Source organism: Ostrinia nubilalis, chromosome 8 (genome assembly GCF_963855985.1).
Source record: "Ostrinia nubilalis chromosome 8, ilOstNubi1.1, whole genome shotgun sequence".
Taxonomy (NCBI): Eukaryota; Metazoa; Arthropoda; class Insecta; order Lepidoptera; family Crambidae; genus Ostrinia; species Ostrinia nubilalis.
In genome coordinates this window covers 10,881,990-10,887,989 of record NC_087095.1, presented here as the reverse complement: position 1 = coordinate 10,887,989, position 6,000 = coordinate 10,881,990, and positions in this window count along the sequence as shown.

The following is a 6,000-nucleotide window of genomic DNA, read 5'->3' as shown; positions in this document are numbered from 1 at the left end:
AAAAGTAAAAACAAAAACTAGCCTGAATTTTTTTTTAAAAACACTTGGGTTGTATTTGTATGATTTTATTAGATGCGTTGGTAAAGTATGATCAGTACAAAAAATAACACCTTATATATCCCTTGATATATATCCTCGAACCCTGGTTCCATGCGTGACCGAGCACTCTCCCTTCCAGTGGGCGCTCGACAGCGCCGCACAGAGCGCGGAGCCCGAGCCGGCAGCCAGCGGGAGCGCGAGCGCGGCCAGCGGGCCCGAGCTGGGGACGGCCGTGCCTCGCGCGCCGTCGCCCGCGCCCGCGCACACGCCGCCGGCGCGCCGCCGCGCCTCCAGCGACGCGAGACACACGCCGCACGCCGCCACGCCGGCCACGCCGCACGCCGCCACGCCGGACCGCAAGAAGCGCCGCCTCACGCGCCCGCGCAAGCTCTGAGCGCTCAGGTACCCGATAGGCTAGTTTCCAAAAAAAAATTTTTTAGTCCGTCATGTTTAATATCAAAAAATATTGGACACATATATTTTTATTTGTCAATCTAACAAATAATTACATAGTTATGGTGTGTTGAAGTTCTGCATGACGTCACAACGTGCGGCACTTTTATGCAAGCATTGACGTCACGGGCCTCTTCTTATGAACTTTGGCGCGCTTTATCTCTTTAAATTTTCATTAGTTTGAAAAAGTGAAAAATACGTGTAGAGTATTTTTTGATAAGTTAACTGACGGACTAATTAAAACTCTTGCTTTTTGACCCAGGAAACATCCCTATTGTTGCGCTCCGGAAAGCGATCGAGCGACGGACCGATCCCGATGTTTCTGCTCGGTGAATGAACGATGCCCGGATGCTGATTTCATAAACGTCTTTTCTGCTAGACATCGACTGAATGTTAAGGCAAATAACTAAACATCGATTGAATTAATGATCACTTATTTCGTTTCATTCACAAGGCAGAATATACACTAAACTGACTGAAAATATACTGAAAGGAATCGGTCCAATATATTATACATTGTGTTTCATAAAACAGTGGGCTTAGCTACTTAACGCCACACGTCAAAAGTCTGCGCATCTTATTACTATCTTTAGCGCTGATAATATTTTATTTTCATTCGATTGTTTTCCGGAAAAATGTATGAATCAATAATCGAATTTGCAATCCTACATTCATTGATTAATTCGATTAGTTTTAGAGTTAGTAACAATCGGCTATCGTCACGCCGATGCGGCTCGGTAATGCACGACAATACTTGTTTATGAAAAGTTGCCCCTTACCCATTTTCCCATATACCTACTAAGCCTTATGATTTGATCTTACGATAGTAGTGGTTCATCGTTGTAAGGGACACCATTTCATAGACTACATTCGATAGTTGTGATGACTTGCAATGGTTTCGATTAAATTGAGCCACGATATTAGCCATTTTATGGATCCTTTGAAGAATTTTATTATAGAACTTCGAACCTTGTGGTTTAATTCAGCGATATATTTGTATATGATTTATAATTGTAAAATCCCTTTATTAATCATCAATGTCATCACAAAATTAACCGATAGCTCTGCTGTTCTCTGCTCTGCTATCGATTAACTATAATACAGTGTTAACTATCGGTAGTTGTGCAAACTCCGGCCGCGTAAGGTTTGGGCGCAATACCGCCCCGAAGGCTCCAGGATACAACATAGTATCCACCTATAAAGGATATGATGTTCATAAAGGCTTTGATGATCGGTAGACATGTTTGACCTTTTATTCCCAGTCAGTTGTAGCTGTAAATTTATTTAAATAAAAGCTGTAAAAGACTGAATTAAAAGGTCCTGCATTACACTGCTGGAATTTTACGATTTGGATTAACATCTAGTTTATGGTCTGTGCCCCGGCTGGCACACATGGAAACGGTAATAGCCCGTCGCTTACGAATTGCGAGGAAAGTTTTTAAAGAAATGACATAGACGTGGACGATATTATAGCCTTGGGGCGGGCGCTTACAGATTTGTCTTGTACAGGGTGTAAGAAACAAGGTTCAACCAGTCTGGAAGACCCCTTAAATAGTGACTGGTAATTGCTTTAAAACTCTTTCTAACCCTGGAAAAGTCCCAATTTTGTCAGCCTCTTATTGTTCGCTGAGGCCCATTCTGCTGAGATTGACGCTCAGGATTTTAGGTAAGAAACCTCTGGGGAGCGCAGCGTGCGCAAGTCAATTTTGGTATAGTGTATTTTAACATCTTACAAGTTAGCCACCCGATCGGATTAGATCGGTTTAGTATTGCCAATTCGTAGTCTCCGTTACTTATTTTCTCGCCAGTGGTCAGACACCTGGATCATAAATCTATTTATCTCTCTTCCCAGCTTGATTTTTTTCGTGTTTGTGTTCTTACTTCTCATTTTGTGTTTAATATCTAGATCATAAAATGTTATTAACCTTGAGTGATCCTGTTTTTCACGATATGTTAATATCCAACATATTAACTTTTTAAATAGTACAGTTGACTGTATACATAATAAACCGAGTTCATATTATAACATTGTATGTATATTGTTATCGTAAGATGTAAATTGTTGAAATAGAGATTAACACTACGACCTTATTTGTTGAAAACTTCTAGTACTAAGGAAATACATATTTCAGGCGCGGGTATCTTGATGGCCAGTTGTTAGATTTCAATCGCACACTAAAATCAGATACAGGATTGATTCCAGACGACGCCCTAAAATCACATTTTAAAAGGTGTTAGTTAAGGTACACTTTTGAATTCATTTAGTTTCTTTAACGCATATACATACATATTACAAACCATTGTCAGATGTAATTTATTTTTATTTATTTAAAATATATAAAACATATTTAATTTTGTTTTCCAGCGAATAAAACAACATTAATAATCATTTAAATAACAAACCTTTCAAAAAGGTATAGTAACAAATAGCATGCAATCTTTAATGCTTTTACAGATATAAATAAATACTAACTATTTCGCTCTTAAATTAGCTAAATTCATGTCATAGATCTTGCAATAATAATTAATAATGTTTATTAATATTTCTCTAGTACATAAAACAGATTTTAAATCATTATAGTCTTAAAACAAGCATATATTTTACTTTCCCATCACTATTTTATAAATAACATATTTGGTGTTTTGAACTTGATATCTCGAAATATTTTTCGCCTCAATCGAGGGATAAAGACATTCCAACCACTAATTCATTTTCGAATGATTATATTGCATTTTGTCCAATATACGATATCGTTACCGATACTTTCAGTCTGAACAATTTTCTCTGAATCATAGCTTATATTTGTGACCAATGTATCCCGCAAGTCGCCAACTTGGTTTCAAAGTTGAAATATTTTATAGAAGTTTACTAATATAATTTTCTTCGTATGGCAATAGTGAAAAGTTCCGCTTCTGTCCAAATGAATATAGGAAAAGTGTTGATAGTTAAATGTGGTTGATCTTAGCAATTAGCCACTGGGTAAGATGCTATTGCAGATACAGTTCTGTTCAGTATTCATGTACCAAATGGCTAGATTTTCTTACTATGAAACTTATTATGTCCTTGTATATAAAGTAATACTGGTCACGACACAACTATTGTTTACGGCATGAATAAAGAATATTCGTGTTGACCGAGTTATAAATATATGTGTAGATGTGAAAATACTAAAAATAGAAAAATAAAAATATTAAAAATAGAAAGATTGTCGTTTTTAAAGTGCCTTTAGTATTTTATTTGCACTCTAAAATTTAACGTTTATATTTCAGTAAAGCAAAAACTGGTATCGCGAATACTCTTCATTCATCCATGAATATAATTTAATTTCACTTAAATTATAATTTTGTGTAATAATATGTAGTACATAATAAATTGTGTTTTCTTAAAACTTCATTTTTTGACCTTGCCTATATTGATTTCCGATAAATAAGGGTCGAGTTAAGTTTTAGGAAAAACATTTAACTATGATTAACAATAAAATATGTTTAATTAAGTTCTACAGCCCTGATAATTATAATTTAGTAGGTTAAAATAAAACTATTGTGAATAGAGGTGAAGGTCGAAATGTTGTGTTAATTTGTAAATAGTTTAAAAAGAAAAAATCACACGTGTAATGTACAAATGAATATATTTATGATTATACGAATATATACAACCGTGTAAATTAAATATTTTTGCGACATGGTGTATAGTTAAGCGACAGTAGTTGCGGCAAATAGTTATTTTCCATACATTACGTGTTTTAAGAGATGTGCTCACGGGGCTTCACACAGTTCTTGCATCATGTCACCCACGACTTGAACATATCAACTAAAATCAACGAGTCAACTTTGCAGGTTACCTATAATATTCTTAGTTTACCGTATCAAATACGCACAACTTCTAATGTACATAATTTTGTACGTCTGTTAATCAGAAAATGTATATGGTCGAGTCATTCACGTTTCATTTATCTGTAGTTCCAGCCGTTCATAACACGGCGTATTCGTTTATACCTCATTTAAACCATCAGTAACGAATTATGAATATAATATCTGAAATACCGAATAACTCGTTGGTAAAGTTTTCTGAATTATCAAAACGATGTGCATTCATTATAGTCACATTGGGGTCATGAGAGAGTATTTAAATTGGGACCTTGATATTTCACTTGTTTGGACAATAAGAATTGTTAGTTACCAATTTATCTGCCAGGTCTGCCACAGTTCGAACATGCATTAGAATTTGCCTTAAGATGAATGCTTTAAGTATGTAACGACAATGCCAGGGGCTTTTTATTATGTATTACTGGATGTTTGATACAAACGAATGGGTAAAATGCTCATGCGTGTTCACTAATTAATGGCAAAGCGGAGCTCGTTTGATATCTTTGCCATGATGTATTTGTGTATATAGTTATGGATTGTACATACTATGTATGCTGTGTGTAGAACTGTAGATTGTTTCAAGTTTTTAGTCATGTAAGGCAAGTTGTAGTTTACACAGGAGTACACGCGTTAATTTTAGTTGGGTGTCTACTTTTTGAGTTGATAAATCACTAATCAATCCATTTATGATAATAATATTTGGGGCATGTTTTCTGAATATTATAAACAAAAATGGAAATAATATGTTGGCGGTGCAATTGTTACATTTAATTTGATATGATCCTAAAAGTAATAATTTTAAAATAACGGCTATGATTTATGCTACCTAATAAAGGTCTAATGGTTATAAATATATAGAATATTTTATAAAATCTATAAAACGTTACCTTTGCGTATCTTACATATTGGATTAATCTTTTTGTAATTATTTTTCAATTTCTATTAAAGGTGAATGTTGCAAATGAGTTTGTCTAATTATCGTTTAGCCAATTTTTACTTTAGTTACATTGTGTACATAATAATAACATAGCATAAGTAGTCCACATGAAATCATTGCCTGTATGCATGGAGAGCTTGCGAGAAGCATCAGTTATTATTGTATTAACACATGACGCGAGAAAGGTTCTCATCACCGATTTTAAAATATTCAAATGTATTTGTTGCTAAAGTTTGACATTTTGTCAAGTTGCTGTTAGAAACGAGATGTAGTGTTTGCTGAATGGGATTTTTATACGGAATTTATTGAATGTATAGAAATAAATTGCTGCTTCTATGTGCTATTTGATATATCTGTTCGGCAAATGTTTCTTAAATGTCTTGTAGTAATTAATGAATTGCAAAACTTCGAATATTTAGAATGTATAATTTATCTTAAGTTTGGAATGAACATGTGCCTAAATTACGTTAGTACTTAAAATATTACGAATATCTGTATTTCGAATTCCCTAAGCAACAGTACCGATGTAATTTAACTGAAACCCCATGTAACGTCAATATAATCTGGTTCTTAAGTGCAATACATGAATTATGTCCATTGAATGGTGTTATTTTGGAAGTGTAGATTTTTTCTTCAAAACTAAATAAAAATAGATGTGATAGGGCTGTAAATTAAGGTTAATAATATAGTCCTTTTAGTGAAAA